At 32.9% G+C, this 21,490-nt stretch overlaps 1 protein-coding gene across 1 annotated transcript in view; it reads right to left on the bottom strand.

The window, feature by feature from the left end:
* Positions 1–21,490, bottom strand: part of EDIL3 (EGF like repeats and discoidin domains 3) — a 371,930-nt gene that overhangs the window by 97,160 nt on the left and 253,280 nt on the right. The gene's annotated exons all lie outside the window — the stretch shown is intronic.

A 21,490-nucleotide genomic window follows, 5' to 3' on the forward strand; every position in this document is an offset into this window, starting at 1 on the left:
CACTTATATGTGGGATATAAACCTAAAAGCAACAAATGAACAGGACAAACAAACAGAGACTCATGGACATGGACTACAGACTAGTGGTTACCAGAGCGTAAGGGGTGAGGAGGAATAGGGAGGTAGACGCAGTAAAGAGGGTCAAATATAGTGGGGTAGGGGGAGGGTGAAGTGAGTAAAGGGGATATCAAATATATGGTAGCTGAAGGAAACTGGACTTTGGGTGGTAAACATACAATAGAATATACAGATGTTAAATTATAATGTACACTTGAAAATGATATAATTGCATTAATCAATGTTACCCCAATAAACTTAATTTAAAAAATCTATAGTTTTTATTTTAAATTATAAATTGAAAAATAAACTTTTATTAATAAGTAGCTTAAAGAATCCTGGAAAAGATATAAACAATTGGGGGAGGGCTTGCCATATATTAAGACATTACAAGACCATTTGAATGAAAAATAATGTAGTGCTAGCACAGAGACAGATAAATATCCATGTGGAATTAGAAGCGGGGATCCAGGAAGAGGCCTGGATATATATTCACACATGAGGCAGCATTACAAGTCAGCAGGGAGAAGATAGATTATTTAGTAAACAGTATTGGGATAACTGATTCTCGTATATAGAGAAATGAAGTTGGGTTGGAATGTACTAAAGATCAAATGTGAAAAGTAACACTATTCATCTAATAGAAAAAAATGTAGAAAAATAGTTCTGTGACCTCGGCGTTGAAGAAACTGTTCTTTTAAGATCAGAAAAGCATAGAATGTGAAGAGAAAAATGAATTAGCTCCACCCTCACACTATTCCCCCAAATTAAAGCTTTCTGTTCAACCAAGTATATCACAAGTAAAGTTAATAGAAAGGTGACAGCTTGGGAGAAAATATCTGTAATGCCAAAAACTGACAGGTGCTTATTTAGTACACTATTCTCAAACACTAGTTCTCAAGTCTCTTGTAATTTTAAAAATTATTGAAGGCTCCAAAGAGTGAATACACTCAAACAAAGCATTGCAGGACATACATATATATCTATAACTATCTATATCAACAATATGTGTATATATTTATCTTATTATAAATCGAAACTGACAAATTTTAGAAATGTTTTATTTCATTAAAATAACAATAATAAATCAATTATATTTTAACGTAAACACCATAGTTTTATAAAAATTAATTATATTGTCCAAAACCAAAAATTTACTGAGAGGTTATTTTATATTTTTGAAAAGCTTTTTAACGTCTTGTTTAAAAGAAGAACAGTAGGTTCTCGTATTTGCTTCTACATTCACTCTATTGCAAAAGATTTTGGTTGAAGTATGTGAAGAAACCCAACTTCATTCTAATACGTAGTTGGAAAAAGAAAGAGTATTTTAATGACCTATGCATATTCTTCTTTGCTACCACATCAAAATTTGACAAGAAATAGTTTCTTAAATTTTAATCACAGTGTGGAATCTGAAATCTACCATTGAACTTTCATCTTCATTATGTTAAAATCCATTGGTTTATCTTTCACTTTGAATATATGTTTTACTCATGCATGGTTTTTTAACATTATGCATTGCTCATTTGGAAAATATAGGCTCACTGAAATATGCAGATTCCCTAAAAGATGAAACATTTTATTACAAAATATCTAAAAGTCACTTTCATTAATATCACCACCAATTTCATCAGAAAAAAATCCTCAAGTATGGAAGCTATCAACCTCACACTGGCAGTTAAATTTTTTCCAAACCTCTAATTTTCACTTGAAATTTAATGTTTTATTGCTAGCAAAAAATTCTGTCAGCTGTTTTCCTCAATGTGGCAGAATTGGTTTCTTCATTTTCAAGAAAATATCTGCCAAATATCCAAATATGAATAGTCACAGTTTGTCAGTTGTTCTTTGAAGTAAACATGCTCAAAAAAGGAGGGGCTTGTTCAGCTCGTAACTAACACAATGTGTCAAATGCTTTTCCTTGAGGTAATCATGTCTCAGTACTCGGCAGAAGGGTTTTATGTGTAGTGGCCATTTCATCATACAGAATATTAAAGATATAGCAAAGACTGACACTTAATAAAAATAATAAGCACTGGTGCTTCATTAAGGACATTCTTCAATAAGATGAATTTTTTTTTGGTACAACATGTGCATAATGGAAATGAACATAATGACTACTAGTACAGTTTGCTGTTATTGTCTTGATTTGGTGCTAAGACACCAGCAGTTTAAGTCCCTAATATTTTGCAAATATTAATGCAAAGAAAATGGCAAAGAAATTCTTAGAATTATTATGGAAATTCTGAGGGATGAAGAAACTAACAGAAAACAGAGCGAAAGATATAAAATTCAGAGACAAAGAAAGACCAATACCAGTACCAGTTGATATTATTTAATCAATCCAAATTAAATAAAAAGATAACTCACAGCCAATAGAATGGCAAAATAAAATGTAAGATAAAGTCAAATATTGGTGAAGTATTCCTCTGCTGATTGTAGGAGTATAAACTGGCAATAGCTACTTCAATCTGTCAGTTGTTAGTAAAATGAAGCTCCATATTCTTGGGTATTTTTCCCTGAAAAATTTTTGCATAAGTGTTCAGTGAAAGATGCAAACACATGTTTATTGTAGAATTTTTTTTATGTTATCAAAGAAGAGCTGCTTAAGTGAATGTCCCTAGAAGAATAGAGATTTAAAAATATAAAATGTATATGCATGTGCATGTATATCTGTGGGTGCTCTTGCATACATACATATAGGCATGCTTTCTAAGAGTCAGAAGTGATAAACTATACATGCTGTCTAAAACACAAAAGAATGTGTGAAAAAGAACAGAATGAAATATATATTTCATTTACATAAATTTATATAAATTTATATACCATTTATATAAATTTAAAAGCACACATATATGATATAACATCATGCACTTTCCATTCACTTGTTTAAATGAACATGGGGAAGATGAAATGAAGGTTACACATTAACTCTAGTAGGTTGAGTGTCTATAAGGAAAGAGAAATGAGAAGGAAGATAGGGAATGAGTAACAACGCCATGAAATAAGGAGATCCATCCTTGAATCAGTGCTGGCAAATGATATCCTAACTGGGGGAGGGGGTCATTTGTTCCTCCCATTTACTCCTCTATCCTCCAGGAAAATGAGTTAAATATGGTCATCTGGTGTAGTAGTACTGTCACGTACAAAATTATTTTCTCAGATTCATGCCCTTGTATAAAATACAGTGCATAAGCATTTCAAACATACATTTATGTAACATACTTAAAATTATTTATGGTTGTAATTTAGGCAAAAGCTAGTTATTAAATAAGCAATTAGCTTTAAGAGTAGTTCTATAAATAGCTAATTGTTTTTCTCTATCTCAAGCTTGTTAACATAAGTTTTGACATGCTTAAGTAGTGCATTCAAGGATGTGTCTGACTGATAGCTAGTATCACTCTATACAAAAAAAAAAAAAAAGAATCCAAACGTTAAATGCGAACAAACACAATTTGCAAAAAGGAATTACTTCCTTATTTTATTTAATTGAAAAACATTGGATTTTCGTAAATTTTGAGAGAGTGAAGAGAAAGAATTCCTTTTTAAAGAAATTCTAGAAAGCATTTGCCAATTGAAGATTGTGAAAATATAAACAGGCATAGTAAAAATTTTAAGGGTTTATTGGAGCAACTGGGACAATGCCAAAACAAAAGTGATTAGGACTGCTCTATCAACAGAAGCTAGGGGAGAGACTTTTATACAAAAGAGGTAGAAGAAAGGCAAGGAAACAACTAGACTGGCTATAGTATAAGTGCTTATATTATTTGAGAAAACCTAGTTGGATCTTTGTGATTGGTTGTCCTTAGGTTTTGATTTCTTAATATGGAGGCATTTACAGGCTTAGGTTTTGCTTTGCTTATGCAGGCTGCTAAGGCACTAAAGCCAACTCAGGCTAATTGCATCCTTGTTTAATTAACTTGTTTAATTAACTTGTTTAATAAGATCAATTAGTAAGAAAAATAAATGCCTGATTCATCTTAGTTTTTGGAAAGTCATGTTTAAAGCAAACACTTAGTGATTATTTACTTCATGATTTTTGAGGCATACAGACAAGCAATAGTTTGTGAGTTGCTAAAAAAACACAAATTTGAATATTACATAGCATATTAAAGTGCTATATAAGTATGCAGTACTTAAACAATAATGATAATCTATAGCAATTGTGTATATCAGTGTTTTCATAATTTGCACAAAACACTGCAATTTGTTTAAACCGACTACTAAGTACTAGTGAATAGAGATTTTTGATGTAATTATCTTTTAATGATAGAGGTTATGGATTATTATACAAATAATAGAAGTGTCAGGTAAAAGATTAGGTAATAAAATAATCTGCTGGACAATATGAGACTGATATATATTCCATCATTAGAATTGTTAAAATATAACTTGAGGAAATTTGCTGTTACTGTATATTAGATGTTCAAACATTCATGCTTAAACTAAAATGAAAGCACATCTTTTAAGGAGAAAATGACCAAGTTACAATCACTTTGCAATTTCAAGAAATGAGTATATCACTTGAACATCAGAGCTGTCCTTCTATTGAAACTTCTATTGAATTAAAAACATTATTTTTCATGTAATTATTATAAGGAAAATTTGTAACTGGAGAAAATTAGAGCACCTAAAAATTGTAAGTTGTCATTATTCATGATACTTTTGTCTTAACAGAGATTTTATTTTATGTGCTAACATTCTACCTCTGGTAGTGATTGCATTTAATTAGCTCTTTTTCCTAACGTCAAGGGTCTGGAAGTATGTGAATATAGGTATTTATTTGCAATTTCCAGATAATGATTTTGCACTAATAATATTTTAACTTTTAAATGAGATTTTCCTTTCTAGTCACAGTATTGCTCATATCCAACCTCCTTTAAGTATGCTTTTACATGTTACAGTGAAGACAGTCCTTTAGGAGGGCTTTTGGTTGGAGCTCACAGAAGAGCAGGTAATTGCTCTGTGTGATATTAAAAACAACTTGAGCATCCCAGGCAGTTCTAAATATTTGGATTGTAAAGATGTCACTTAAGGGGTTAAAAAAAAAAAAAAAAGATAGGAACATTACCTGGAACTACTGGAACTACCTTGTTCTTTCCATAAACTGGAACTACCTTGTTCTTTCACATTATCTAATTGATATAAAGTAGTTTATCAAATGCATCTTTAATATTTTCTGTAGAGACCTGAGTGGTGGGAAGCATTATGAATGTGCATAAGGTGGAAGGCCTTTGAGGTGTTTCAGGATGAAAGGAGTAACTTAGTTTTGATATGACTGGTCGTAGTTGCTATAACAGAATTTCTCTTTAAGCAGCCTCCATATCACCAATGACCTAATCAACAAACACTCTTCATTCTTACTGTTAAACACATGTGCTGCTCTACACATCCTGGCACTCTGAGCTATTCTCTGTCATGCCCACTCTCCTTGTTCTTGTCGAGTAAACTGCACACCAATCATGAGTCAGTTGTGTCTATTCCCCAACTTATTTTTTTTTCAAGTTGTGTGTGTTATTTTAATCATGCAATTTAATTAAACTGAATTACTGAAATGTGACTGGGAAAGAGATGGTTTTTTGCCTATGAAAATATGAAAAAGCTTTGAAAACCCTTGCAAAGGCAATTTACTGCAAACAATCAATAATTTTGGGGGAAATGACTGACGTCTAGGTTTCTATGCTTGAATAACTTCACCATTATATTTAAGCAAAAAAAAATAAAAATAAAAACTGAAGTATCAATAATGCGTTATGGGTGTGATTCATCCAAAAAACATGAAACACAATTTAAATGTTTTTTCTTTCAATCAGTTTTTCTTAACTAAAACACTTAATTCTGAAGCTCCAGATAAGAGGATTTCTAAACTGTCCTCCATTCTTCTAAATGCTAGTCAGCATTTGATGTGTTCAATTAACTGTCTTCTTAAAAAAAAAAAAAAAAAGATGAAAGAAGAACACATGTAAATAAACATATAAAAACTATAATCTTTAGGACTCCTTGCATCTGGTAAAACTTCCAATCAAAGTGAAATACCTCATTCACTAAACAGCGTGCAACAGAAGCAATACATCATCATGGATGTAACTGTTGGTTATTCTAAGAGTCCTGGCCTGGCATAACAGCGTCCTCTATATTTGTACCTGTTTCTGAGGAGCTTTCACTAGATTGTACTCATCTCCCCTTTATTGGTACTTCCTGTGGTTAATGTTTCTTCACATGTTTCAATATTCACAGCTTCACATTCAAGAATGAACTGAACTGTGGGTATTTTGTTTAAAGATTTCAATCTGTAGATTAAGTTAGGTGGGAAAGCTTATACTGAGGTAGTCTAGAACCCTCACAAATAACATGTTACGGTCTGCAGTATAGATTTTAATTCATATGCTCTGCATTTTAGATTTTTCTTGTTTTTCTTGGTTACTGCACATGACTAGGGCAAGAATTAAAGAGTCGTTGATTGTAAATAATCTGGCAATCTGAATATGTTCAGTAAAAAGATGAAAGGAAGAATGAAAGGAAAGAGGAAAGGAGGGATGAGGGAGGGATAGAGGGTGGGAGGAAGAAAAAAGAAGAAACCATGAACTATTAGAAGTTGGAGAAGAAACTGGAGTAATAAAAAGAGAAAATGAGGTTAGTACATGAGTAGAAATGTTAACCCCAATAAGGTACATTAGAAATAATGAAAATTAGCTCATTTTACTAATCTATATTTTTCAAAGAAGCCTGAGGTACTACCAAAAAGGAAAAAAAAATCGTTGATGCACAAACACAGAGGCAGTGAGTGTCCTATGAAGGGGAGAGGCTGTGGGCAAGGGATTCAACTTCTTAAATTCCTATAGGTGACCAGTGTCAACAAGCAATAACTATTATGTGGATGTGAAGTGGGTAATAGAAGGGCAAACATCAAAAGAATCATGGCAAACCGGTTCTACCACAAAAACAAAAGAAAGAAAAAAAGAAAAGAAAAAAAGAAAAGAAAGAAAGAAAGAAAGAAAGAAAGAAAGAAAGAAAGAAAGAAAGAAAGAAAGAAAGAAAGAAAGAAAGAAAGAAAGAAAGAAAGAAAAAAAGGAAGGATAAAAAGGTCTGGTAGAAGGAAGGAAGGAAGGAAGGAAGGAAGGAAGGAAGGAAGGAAGAAAGAAAGAAAGAAAAGGAAAGAAAGAAAGGAAGAAAGAAAGAAAGAAGTACTGTTGAAAAAATTTAAGGAGATAATCAATTAAAAAAATTTTTTAAGACAGATGTCAGGGGGTTTACATTACTTCTTACAGTTGGCCCAGGAATGAGAGGGAGGAATTTTACTTTAGGGTCCATCTGAACACTTGCCTCTGTTTCCCTTATCTCACTGAGTGGACTTCAAAGTGAGTGTGAAGGAGGTCAGTGTTGAATGTATCAGAAAATTAAAACAATAGAATATTCTATTACTTTAAGTACAGTCTTAGCTAAAATTGAAAATTCTCTGATGCTTGTATCTCTGTCCAGGACAGTGAAGGGTTAGCTTTCAGAGGAAAATGCGTTATCCCTCTGTGTTCTCTAATTTTTCTTAATTCATTGTATTATTTGTAGCATACAAATAACAACGGTGTCAAAAAGAACAGTTTTCAAGTTTTGCTATGATAACATTCTACACCTTTCTATTTATGAAAGTATTATTGGTAGTGCCAGCAATTGTCCTGAAATTTTAAATGCTGACAAGAGTTCAATTAAACGTCAAGAGAGAAACAAATATCACATGATAAAAACTTAAAAGGTACATCTCGGAAGCAGAATACTGTGATACTTTTCATTTTTATGTACTGAAGAATAGAGAAATCTGCAAAGCAAACATATGCTCTAGTGCTAAAGGTGGCAAATTTTCTAGGATATTATTTTCTAACACTTTGCAATATGAATGAATTAACCAAAAAGAGAAATAAGAGGGCTAAATAGGAGTTGAAAGTTCTGGGACACAGATGCAGTAGATATTACCAAGTAATAACTTAGCATTCTGTATTCTTTGTGTTCTTCTGGCTTTAGTTTTATCTAAATAAGTACAGTCTTACATCTGTATTTCAAAAATAAAATTAAATATATTTTAGAAACTAAATTGCATTGTCAAATTGGAATATATCAGCATATGCTCTGAACAATAACAAAACAAATTTACATTTCATGGCTTTTTTTGAGAACTTCATGATTCACAGATTTTGCATTAATAGTTATTTCTTCTTATTATTAAATTGTTACTCTAGACCTAAAGGTAGCTGCTAGGAATGTTATTAACTGGGCTAACCAGATTACCTAATTTCAGAAATGCTGAAAGTTTTAATTCAATTCCAAAATTGGATAGACATGGGATATTCCATAGTCTCTTAAAATGCCACCCAATACAAAAGATTCATTGCCATATGAATCTTTTGAAGTCTCCCTAGAAGAAGCAAGTAATATATTTTAATTCTTCCATCTACTTATACATTTCTATAGTAAGGACGAATCTGTAATTTGCCCTTGTATTTCTATAGGAAGTATGGGTACTAACTTAAATATCTAAGAAAATAGACTCTAAGAAAATATGGAAGGGAAAATTCCCTAAGCTGTTTTAACATTTCAAATACTTTTATGAGCAAATAAATCCTGACAACTGAAGTCAGAATTTTTCACAACAAACTAACATCTCTGACTAGATGTGTTGAGTTTGGGACCTAGAGAAACAAAGAGAAGCAGAAGCCTGAAACTGGGAGTCATGCACGGCCTGTTGTTAGAGTGTGCAGACAGGCCCTCTTTTTAGGTGCTGATCTGCGATAAGGATCACTAAGACCCCAAAGTGCTTGCTTTCGCCAAGGGATAGTAGAAGTTCTGTTTCTTTAAAGTGGGAATAGAAGTTGGAGAAGAAACCAGAATAATAAAAAAAAAAAAAAACAGAGTCATCTTCCTTATGACCAAGATGTCTGTCTTCTGAAAACTCAGGCTGGTAACCTGGTGGTGCCACTGTATTTCCTACCATGATCTTGGGAAAGTTTCTTAACCTTGGTAAACAGCATCTCTTCATCCATACAATTGTACCGAGATGCTATCTAACTCCCAGTGTGGTCTGGGTATTAAAGGTGATTCCCTTAGGTGCCTAGCATCTTTCAGCATTTAGTGACTGTTTGCTATAATTACCCTTCTTTCTAAGGAAGAGGAAAATTTAAGTTCTTGTTTACAAATGTAGAACAACAACAAAAAGAACAAAATAATTCTTTAATTCACACTGATCAGGCATGTTCGACTCTATTTCTTTAATTAATTTTTACTTTTCAAAGTACTTTTATACATGTGATACACGATTTCATTTGCTCTTTGTATTTTAACCCTAAGAAATAAATTGCACAACTCTAGTCTTATGTATGGGCCAACAGGGAAAGATAATGAGGGAATTTTGGTTGTCTCTGCTACCTTAGAAGTAGGGGGAAGAGTATACAAAGTAGAAAACCAACCACAGAGAAAGTTCTACTCCCCACATAGCACTCTTGTTCAACATCTACTCCTTAATAAAGTAGAAAGATAACATTTTTAAATGCTTTTAAAGAAACACAGTTTCACCAGTACAAAACAATTTTGTATAGCAAAATTTAAATTATTTGAAATGTATAAGGAAGAAAATAGAATATATTTCATTATTTTAAAATAATTTTTCTGAATAGATGTGGGCAATTAGGAAATCTTTAAAAATAATGTACAGATGATATTATTTGCAAAGTTTTATTTCTATTTCCCTTAACTAAATACCGCAAGAGAATTTTATCTAACATTTTCTGAACTTTGAATAAATTATTTTTAAATGAAAGAATATTATTCTTTTATTTTCGTAATGTCAATACAGTGTGACCTGAATTTAGAAAACAAGTTATTTTTAATGATTGAAAGCTACTGCATACTATCACTAACCAGATTTATTCACATAAAAATTACACCCATAACTCCAGTTTTATGATTAATTTTATGAAAAGTGAGTCAAACTCTTTTTATGTGGTAAATATTTACATTTAAAAACTATGGACCCATAATTCTAAGATTCTTGTGATTTTAAAAGATCTTTGTACTTTGCAATGTAAAGAGGAAAAGACAAACAAATAACTGCAATAGAAAGCAGAAAGCTATAAATGACAAATGCAGGAATAAATGCCTTCACATGGACATAAAAAGAAATATCAATTAATACTGCCTGGAAACAGAAAACCAAAGCCTAGAAAGGTCAAGTGGCCCGGACTGCGCAAGGTCACATGCCAGGATTGAATGGTCATCCCAGACCCAGAGGAGATCAATTGAGATCACCTAGGAGGTGAGCGGTCACTATGCTGGGGCATTTTGAGCAGTCTGGTGAGGCTGAACAAAAAGGTAATTCTTCTTTTGCTATGTTTGTTCACCTGAAAGGCCCCTTTTATCTATTGCAATAATCTGAAAATTTATCTGCCCTTTAAGTCTCATTTTAAAGAAGTCACTTTCTTTGCACTTGCATGTAACATTTAAAAATTATTGTTATGGCACTAATGCATCTTGCCTTGGATCTAATACTGAACAAGCTATTTGCAGACTCATATTAGACATGATGTAGTTCAACTGTGAGTGATAAAAACCCAGATTGACAGTGGCTTAAATAAAAAAAGACCTGGCTTCTCCCTTGTGTAAATGTGTGACTAGGCAGAAGGCGCCAATGCATCAGGGTCCTCAGCACTTTCTATCTTGTTGCCACTGTATGTAACCCTGATCTCATGGTCCAAGATGGCAGCATCTCAGCTCCCGGCAGCAGGATGGAGGAAGGGATGAAGTGAGAAGAGGCACATTGGTGCTTTCTCTTAAAAAAGCTTCCCAGGAACCAGCATGTGATACTTTTGCTTATATGCCTCTGGCCATTTGTGAGTCACATAGCCACCCCTAGTGGAGCGGGAAGTTGAAAAATATAGCCTAAAAGACTATATTTTTATATAGAACATATAGAATCTCATACAGAATAATACTATATTTAAGATAAAACATGCTTAGCTAAGAACTATCTTGCTATGGAAACAAGTGAAAGGGTGTTGGGAGACAGTTAAAAGTCCTGGCTACAACTCTCAATAAGTATTTGTTGACAGAAGGTAAGTTTATCAATCATTTGCTAATATGTGACTAAAGATTCATAATAATCCTCACAACAATCCTAAGAGTCCACTCTATTTTTGTTGCCACTGTATGTATAAAGAAATTATATCTTAGAGTTGCTAAGTAACTGTTCGAAGTGATGGTGGCCAGCTGAATCCAGAACCACTGATCTTGATCACCATATTGCTTCATCATAGAATATAACTGCTTATGTAAATGTGTTTTACTTGCGTTAGATTTATAGGTAATGTGGCTTAGTTGGCTTCACACTATTTATTAATTCATTTAATAAATATTTATTGAGCAAATAAAAAAAGTTCTAGGTCCTGGGGATATCTAAATAATTATAATAGCATATCTGTTCTTATTTACTAAGGGTTAGTCATTGGGCCTAGTGAGAATATAAATTGAGCCAACAGACAATACCTGTACCCTCATTCAGCTTCCCTAGTAAAATAATCTCCTATATAGTCTTTAATGATATGTTGTAAAAAGAGCCAGGCCATAAAAAAACAAGCTACAAGAGCATATATTAGAACGACATCTAGTCTGGGGTGTAGAGTGAAGTTAGGGAAAGCTTTCTTGAGAAAGTGGCATTTAGAATAGCAGTCGGCAAGTGGGAAATGCTCAATGACAATATTAAATGAGTGAATAAATGAATTTATTAATTTAATTGAAGCTGGAGGTCACTTCAGAAGATGTTTTTTCCTAAGCCTATGGAAGTAGAAGGGGGTACACGTCAAAGGGTCCCATGTGACTTGAAACTCACAGGGTAAATTCTTTACTCTTCCCACAGCACAAGGTTATGAGTTCCACTGTTCATTGCATAAAATCAAACAGCTCTGCCCCTCTTAAATGTCCACACAATGAAGTAGAAATATTCCACATAAGATAATTTACTCTAATAAGCTCCACATAGGCACAGAAAACTTGTCCATTGCCCGAATAGCTCTCTGCAAAGAGAAGCTGCTTGATAAATACTAGTTCATCTATGGCAGATTTGAAACTAAGAAAAACATTCTGAAAAAATTAGATAATGTACTCTTCATTCAACATTTATGTGCATTTTCCAAATCTGGGTTAATGCTCCTAAGAAAAGCAAAGTTAAGATCCATTGGCAATATTAAAATGTCTTATTTGCTTTTTGTTCTTCAAGATAATTATATTTCAGTTTAAGAGCTTCTTGAAAGCTGCCATTATGTAAAAATACTGACTTAGGTTGGGCTCCTCCTGAGACAGAAAAAAATCATATCTACTTTTGAGATTCAGCACTCTGTCTCTTAATAGCAATAATGATAGTAACAAATGAAGAAGGCCTGAGTTTAACATATTTTTTTTTAAATCTGAGAAATAAAAATACAGACTATGTATTATGAACTCAGAGAAAAAAATACTTCAAAGCTATTGAAGCGTTGAATATATAATAGACTCAAGAAATCTGTGAGTCCGTTTGTGAAAAAAAGGAGACCTTTATCAATTTTTCAAGAACCGAAATCACAACAAATAAACCAATCTATACTAAGTACACCAATGTTAGACTGAAACAGCTACTATTTTAATTAAATATATCTATTCTGGGGACAGTAGCAGAAGTTGCAGCAATAACATTAAAAACAAATTTACAGAGAAAATGTAACCAATGTATGAGACAAAAATAAAATGTCCTGATAAAGGTGTTAACGTAGACTGGACTTATTCAGAAGTTCAGAGTTCAGTTCTTTTCTTCCTAAGGGTGCTGTACAATGGTGCTCCCAGGTAAGCTATTGCCTTATAAACTGCTATGATAGAAATGGAAATGGAAGAAAAAGAAACAATCACCACTATGGGAAGACATTCTATTTTGGACTTTCCATCTGTTCCCTAAATATCTATTTCAACTCTAAGTGGACACCGCCTAACCTCCCATTCCACTAGGTGTGGCCATGTGACTCACAAACAACCAATGGCATATAATTTTCACATGGTAGTGTATCCACCTAACCCACTTCCACTCTACACAGAGCAGCAAACTCACTCTTCCAACCTCATGCTGGATATTGTTATTAGAATTTTCTCCAAGTAAATCAAACATTAAAACCCCAAATAAATTTGTCATTTTCCATGTAGACCAATTCTTTTTCCTGATTTCTATATTTCTATTAATGGAACCAAAACCATGCTCAAACTCAAAACCATAAGCATTTAATTCCCACCCCCACCCCCGCCTCCTCTTCTAACACACAATTCAATCAGTTGTCAATGCTGCACCCTCAAGCCCTCTTACAATTTTAACTTTTATTTTTATTTCAACAGCTGCCAGTCTAATTCAGGTCCTCCTCTGGGCAGTTAGCTATAAATACCTCCCAACTGGTATGCCTGCTCTGAGATTCACTTCTGCATTCAGCACAACACAGATTCACCATTTTACTAAATGCCTTGTAAGCGCTAGGCATTGTGTTGGGTACTCATAAAACATGCCACTGACATGTCATTTTCATAAACTCTAATTCTGATTTTGTCAATACCTTGCTGAAACCCTTTGATAATCATAGAGTGCCACCTTCATCTAACACTGTTGCATTTGATATTCTGGTATCCTCTTACCTTTGCAGACTTTTATTCTCCTATTCCTTCTACATATACCCAACTTTTCAATACAGTAAGACTAATCCCTGACATATCTTAAGCTCCCTCCATCTCCCTGTGACTTTCTTTATCCTCTTTTCTATGGAATAACTTCCTAATGTCATCCTCAGCAATGGCGAAGATGCTAAATTCACCTTCGGTCGAATTTAATTAAGTTGCTTTTAAAATGTATGTGGATTTTTGATGTTTTCATTATATTCAGGCTGCATAGAAAATAAGTATTTCTTCTTTAAAGATTCCCAAGGCTGGGCTGAGGATTTAACAATAAAACATTTAAAGCCTGTCATGCAGGAATGTGGATATTTTTACAATCCTTTTACAACTTAATTATGACTTAATTATTGAAGGCCTCATGTTACAGTAAAAAATCTTTAGAAAACAATTAAGCAAAAATATATTCAGTTCATGGAGGAACGGGGATTCCACTGAAAGAAGACACTGATATAATAGACAGGTTAGTAATGAAATGTCACCAAAGCAGCTTAAGTAGTAAGGTCTTGAATTTGTGAATTCTTGATGCCATTCATTACTTTAAAATATTTCACACTGATGTCTCATTTTGAAGAGCAATATATTCTTCTCCAACATATTAATTTATTTAATTAAGTTGCTTTTAATAATGAAAGGCGTACATCCACATCGAGGTTTGTCTCTCCTGCTAGACTGCAAGCTCCGTCAACGTAGCGATTACTTTTTCTTTGGATCGTCAATATAAAAATCTACTTGGCGTGACTGCTTATTTTGTAGTTCCCTGGGTTCCAAATCTAACATACTAATTATGCAATTCTAAGGATGGGGACCATATTTAAAAAGCTCTCCAGGTAATTTTTATCTAGTTGAAATTTGAGAACCACTGCCCCAGGGTAGAGATGAACTGCTTGCTTATGGGCAAATATAAATTTTATAGGCTACAGTAGTCACTTTATAAAGCCTTACAACAATCTAAGACTATTCCATACCAACTACCAGTACCTACCCAACAACCCCTCAAAAATGCAAAAGGAACTTCCAAGAGCTGTCAGTGAAAGAATAGTACAGAGGTTATAGATGGTATAGAGCTAACCCCACACACAAGCTGCACGCATTTAAATCTCAGCTGTGTAATTTACTGGTTTAGTGAAACTGGACAATTTATCTTTCTCTGCCTAGATTTCCGCATCTGAATAATGAGGATCAGAACAATACCAATTACATGGAATTATGGAATCAATACATGTAAAGGAGTTGAAACAGCACATAGTGCTAGCTATTAGATTATTTCAAAGTTAATACATAATACTGTGGATAATGAGACTCGCTTATAACCTAAGTGAATACAGTAAGTTTTACTAACTCTCCCAAATGGAAATGGTTTCAAATTAATTACTGTTTCTCTCAAGAAAATAAAACTTTCAGAATCAGTCCAGGTGGCTTGGTACTCAGTCACATTTTCAGCACAAGGAGGTTTTCACTGAGGCATTAGGGCATAACAAATTCCTTCAGTGTCTGCAGTGGAAATAAGGGATTCCTTCAGCCTAATCCAAATAGTAATCCTACTAGTTCCCAGAAGATAAACATGAAAAGACAACTAAAGCTTTAGCTCAGACTTACCCCGCCATCCACCCCTACATTTCTCACCTCTATGGATTCAGGACAGGCTGTCAGTAGACCCCCTCCACCCTTGCAGAAAGTACTGCCACAGTACCTATTAGGACAAACTGTCACATTGGAGGCAGTAGCTGACTCTAATTCATAAGCAGCATGTTTCCACAGGCAGGTCTCATGAGCAGGTTTAATACCTTTGGTTAAAGCCAGATTCACAGTCACAGGAATACTGAGGGGTGCATTTTTCAATATAGGAGAAAACTTAATGAGAAACTCTGAAAAATGATAGGAAATCAGGGTGCTATCTCTTTTAGTCCTAATGCTAGAAATTGGAATATATAGCCCAGAGGCCACTCAGATGGTCATGTGAAGAGAACTGAAGAGGAACCATGAATGTAATTAAGGTAGATTGTAAAACCAGAGATTATAAACTTTGAAGGGTTTTTTTTTTTTTTTGTAACGATAATGAGTTGCTATTTTTAATCAATTCAGATTATCTCTATTTCACTCCACCAATGTCAAAAGCTAAAAAAATCACTCTGGTAATATTCATGAGACCATATGAAAATGAAGCACAATACAGAAGTTGGAAATGTTTTTCTCATGGCCAAAATGTATAGCAAGTATAATGAAAAACTCTTTTATACAGGGTGCTTTACTGAATTAGCTACTAAGAGTTTAACAGATATTAAACATTATAGTAAATTGATTCTCTGTAACTTCGTATTCTGTATTTTATGAATAACAGCAATAAGGTATAAAAGTTTCAAACTCTGGTGGTGCGATTATGACAACAAATTTATAAAAATGTGCAAGAAGCTAAAAAACACTTAAATTTTAACATTTCAGGAACAAAATGTAAATGAGATATAAGATGATTATTTTGGTATTTAATATTCAGAGTTTAATTAGCAGATCTCCTGGAAAACACTTTAGAAATATTACCCGTGCCTATCTAATGTTGCTTATAAAAGTGGTTTGTGGTGATTACGAAGCAAAATACGGGCTATTGTGATTTGCAGAAAGTTTGATTCTTCTGCTGCCCAGATGGGTTAGACATTCCCTATATTGTGGAAAGATGTACCACATATGGCACCAATGGGATGGTGCTTAGATGGCACATCCAAATGTAAGTACATAACAGCTGAACATAGAAAGTGAACTGAGCTGTTTGGGCATTCTCAGTACCACTCAGCACAGCAGAACTACCATGAGAAAATAAAGACTATCTCTCTCTCATCTATTTTGTTCAGTATTTTCCATTCTTCTATTAATCAATAATCTGCATCTATCCAACATTTTTTTTTTATACAATGTGCTATGGAAATAGACTTAAATCAGGTATAATTCCTATGCTCAAGTTACAGAATAGGAGGAGAGAGAAAGGTAAACAGTGACTATAAAGGTATGTTAGCTGCTATGTTTGCAATATGTAGATGGCAGAGTTGGAAAAAAGGACACTGTAGTCATTTCTATCTTTGGAGATAAAATGCAGGAATTCTAAGAACTCCTTTATAGGGAGAGGAATAGAGGAGCAGAATCTGAAGAAGATTTGTAGATGGTCAGCAGACGAACCATGAAGTGTATATCTCTAAGCACCGCAACAGAAAACAGCTAGATGAATTTGAGGAACAGAAAGAATCCCAGGCCAATGAGGCCTTGGGTGCTGGAAATCAGAGAGGAAGCAGCTTAAAGGAAAGAAAAGAGATTCCAGATGTAGCTTCCTATATAATAGGGAACAATTTCTATATGGTTAACCACATACTCACAGAATCTGAAGCTAAGATCCAAAACACATCCTTTAAAGCAAATAAGCAAGCAATATGCATAATATTAGTTTAAATGTGGTAAATGATCAAATAATTAGAGACTAAATATATTACTTTCAGTACAGAGACATCAAGTCAGTTTTACTTAATGCTAAGTGACTGTTTTTAAAAATGAAAAGTAACATTTTTAAGCACACACACACCTGTATATGAAAGTTCACTTACAATAAACAACTTAAAGGAAAATAATAATGTTCTATCCAGGATTACTTTTTAAAAAAGAGATAATTAGAAGAAGCAATATATCAATGTCTAGATATAATTAGCTGTAGAGAGGTATTTAGTATGGATGGGAGTATATCTAAGAATGTAGGGGAAAAGAGGCTAAGACATTTTCTACTTGAATGAAGAAGTGGTAAAGATGGATTAGATTCTATACATATGTATATGTACATAGAATACGTATACATATTTAATTCAGAAATAACTTGAAAATGAAAAAAATTCTACTTCTTAAATTTGGTGTTTTTAAAAATGGTTTTGTATCTCAAGGAGCTCCAGGTGTCTATAAGTACCAAACACGTTTTCACATATATACAGGCTCTTGAATGAAATAGATGATTGCTCTATTTTTTGCACCATTTTCAATTCCACTGCACAAAGTTTTAAAAATGAAACCCCACCATAATTGGAACTTTTACTCCAGACATGTGAATTTGTAACATAATTTACGCTCAAATAATTATTTTGGGGGCCTATGTTTTGTAAACTCTTATTTTGTTTAAAAAGCAAAAGTCAGATGATCTTGCTTTCAGATATTTAAATTTTTTTAACAGTGAAAAACCTAATAGTCATTTAGGAACATTAACTGTTGAAAATACTCAAAATTCTATGACGAAAAATGCTTACTTATGAATTGCTGCTAAAAGTGGGATGCACTTCTGACTAAGATAGATAACATGGTTTTGCCTCCCTATACTTTAGAGATTTTGTGGGTCCCATAGTCTCCCCATCTTTCCTCATTTTTCTTCACTGTTCTTTCCTTGCCTTCTACCCATGTAATTTTTACTACATGCAGTTCCAACAACAAAATGCCTAGATCACCAAGCAAAAGTGTTTTTTAATTTTATTTATCTATTTTTTGCTGTAACTTAAGTAATACAAATTTAGGCTTTATGAGCTGATGAGACATGTTAGTAGTCTAAGGAAGACCTGCAGTTGGTCTTTGGGGCAGTCCAGAAGTTTCTATTTTTACCCGGTGACCCATATGATTCCTGTGCACATTAAAGTTTGAGCAATTAGTATTTCTTCCTCCCACAGACTCTCTAGTATATAGAAAAAGAACATATTAAGATCATATCTACATTTTCTCTGCAAGTAATGAATTATTTGAAAGAGAAAGATCAAATCTATTTTTCTGAGTGATAAAATGCTAGTACTGAAACTACTGGTAAATTAACTTTCAAATTTTCAAAGGAAAATTATGGCTTTGCATAGGTATAACCATCAAATAGATCACCATGTAATAATAGAACTGTAATACATAACGTAATAGGGATTTCTCTCTTCTCATATTTCGTATATTTTGCTAAACTAGTTTTTAGTTTAATAAAGTTCCTTTAAAAATAAGCTATTTGAATGTAGTAAAATATTATGATTCAGATAAAATAGTTAGCAGATGATATAAGACCAGGCCACAAAAGTTGTATTGTTATGTTTACCATGTTTACTTTTCTATACCTTAGATTCAGAGCATTTTGGAAGCAAGTGCTGTCTTTTTTCTAGTAGAGCACAGAGGAGATAAATTTTGTTCAGTACGTGTTTGTCAAATGGATGAAAAAATAATTAGCTGGAAATAAAATAAAATTACCTCAGAAATTAAAAAAATATTTTACTGCATGTAGCTATAAAAGAAAAATGACAGAAAATAATTGTGGTTAAAAATAAATAATAGTTATCCTGATTGACCTAAATCTGTTAGCCAAGCACCCACAAAGTTTAAATGTTTTTACGTTTGTTTGTTTGCTTGTTTGTTTTATTTATTTTATGGTGACAATGGTTAACAAAATTCAATAAGTTTCAGCTAGTTTTTACATTTTTGTATGAGATAACCCAAGATATATTTCCATTAATTGTGCAAAGTTGCTATTTCTGACATGTTGATCAGAAAGAGAAACTGATATTTCAGGATGCTAATGAACTAGTAAGTGTTTAAGGTAGTAATTATTTATTTGTTGGAAAAAAATCTATGGGAGGAAATAAAGGTCAGGGAAAGTTGAAAAAAAAAAAAGAGGTTTTCGTTTAACTATATTTACTGCACTAATCTTTTAGATCCAGAACCAACTATGAATATTCTGGTATTGTCAATCATTACATGCTGAGTATGTAAATTTAAAATGGCAATTTCATTTTTTATTTCATCAAGACAAGGAATAAAATGAAATTGAACACTAATTAGTGCATTGTGTCAAATACTCAAAAGATTAGGGAAATACTTGCTCATTTTAAGTGAGTTTAAGTAAAGTACTCAAATGTACTAAAATTTGAAAGTAGAATATAAGTAAAAAATTAAGTGTCAAAGGAAATCAATAATGTCAACACAGAAAATTTGGTATATGATTAGACTTCTCAGAGCCTTTTAGATACAATGTTCCTTTAAGAAAAGGATAAACTTTTTCTTTTTAGAAAAATAACTTAGAAAGTAAGATGTTATTAAATAATAAAATAACAAAATATATACTCTGGACACAATCACATAGCACTTCTTGAATAATGAGGGTGAGTTTTCAGTTTTTTATTCATTATATGAAAGATATCTTCACCTAATATAAAACCCTTTTTATTTACTTTTACTATTTTTTCCTAAGAGCTCGTTATCATCTTCACACTAAAAGCAAAGTAATAGTGATAATAATAAGCTTTTCCTTAAAAATAATAAAAAAAAATTATTTATTCTATTTGAGTTGATACAGTTACATTTATCTACCAGTAATCACTGGGAAAAAGACAACTTAAAGTTCATTCATACTTTGAAAGGTTTAATGAAACATAGTGTTAAGAAAGCAATAATTGGGACAATGCAAAGTGAAATATCAGGACATGAAACTTCTTTTATAAGGTGTTTCTCAGAGAAAGCATTGCAAAAACGTGTTATTTATGGTTTAGCGAAACATGTAGTCACATAATTTGCCAAACAGCAGTCTTAATGCAAACTGGTGACATTATCTCTTAATTGCTCTGCAATTTCTGCTCTGAATCTTCATTTCTAAAGTTTTATCATGACTTCAATCCCACAAAAGCATTTCATAACAGTTACCTAAAGAAAAGGTCTCTGGAATGATTTTTAGCAAATAGAGTACAAGTGCTTTCTATTGTTTTGTGTCTATTTGAAACCATGATTGGAAATTAATTAGTCTATAATCAAAATTATACAGATGTCCCATTTCCACTCTCTAGAATTCTCATTGTACATGTGGCTATAGATTAGAAAAATCGTGAGTAACTTAAGAAGCAATTTCTGCAAAATGAATGCAATTATAAATGCCTAAAACAAAACAAGGATATTAAGTAACTAATGGAGCCATGTAGATCAAAGAAATCTTCCCCATGAAGTTTTCTCATAATAATTAATTAATTCTTCTTCTGACCCCATTATATCCTAGATTTTTTCCTCCTCTTTAGCACATATCAATGATTTGTTAGATGTTATTAATGTGGTCTCCATAACCCTAACAGAGGTATAAACTTTTCACAGAAAACTGTTTTGATCACCTTTTCTGTCCTTCTACTATGTAGTTCACTGTCTCACTTCAGCTCATTACTCAAAAAGTGACTAACTGAGTAAAATATGAGGTACTGTCATCACTACCATCCACCCCATATTTGAGAAATCACTTAATACCACAGTATATCATTGTTTTCTCCTGTTTTTTTTTAATAGCTTGTTGATAATAATAAATGAGAGTATATAAATTGAAACACCCTTAGCTATTGAAATAAGTTGCTGAACGCATTTGAGGTATTACCATAATCCATTCTATATTTGATATTTGCATATGTGGAACCACTTCTGAGACAGAGAAGGAAAAGATGAAATCTCAATTTTTGTGAAGTGTCCAAAGTTGATGCTAAATGTTAACACAATGCTAATGAACATGGCATATATAAAAACCTCTTTCTTTGACATACATCTTAAAAGAGTAATATTTGTAACCCCAAAATTTAAAAATCTTTAACTCTTTGACCAGGAATGTGTATGTTTCCCACAGTTTCAGAGCTTACAGCCAATTTGAACTCTTAACTAAATTATTCTTTGCTCTGTGACCATGAAGAAAAGTCACATTTGAGCTCTCACTGTTTTC

The sequence above is a fragment of the Pteropus alecto genome, unplaced genomic scaffold, assembly GCF_000325575.1.
Source record: "Pteropus alecto unplaced genomic scaffold, ASM32557v1 scaffold20, whole genome shotgun sequence".
Taxonomy (NCBI): Eukaryota; Metazoa; Chordata; class Mammalia; order Chiroptera; family Pteropodidae; genus Pteropus; species Pteropus alecto.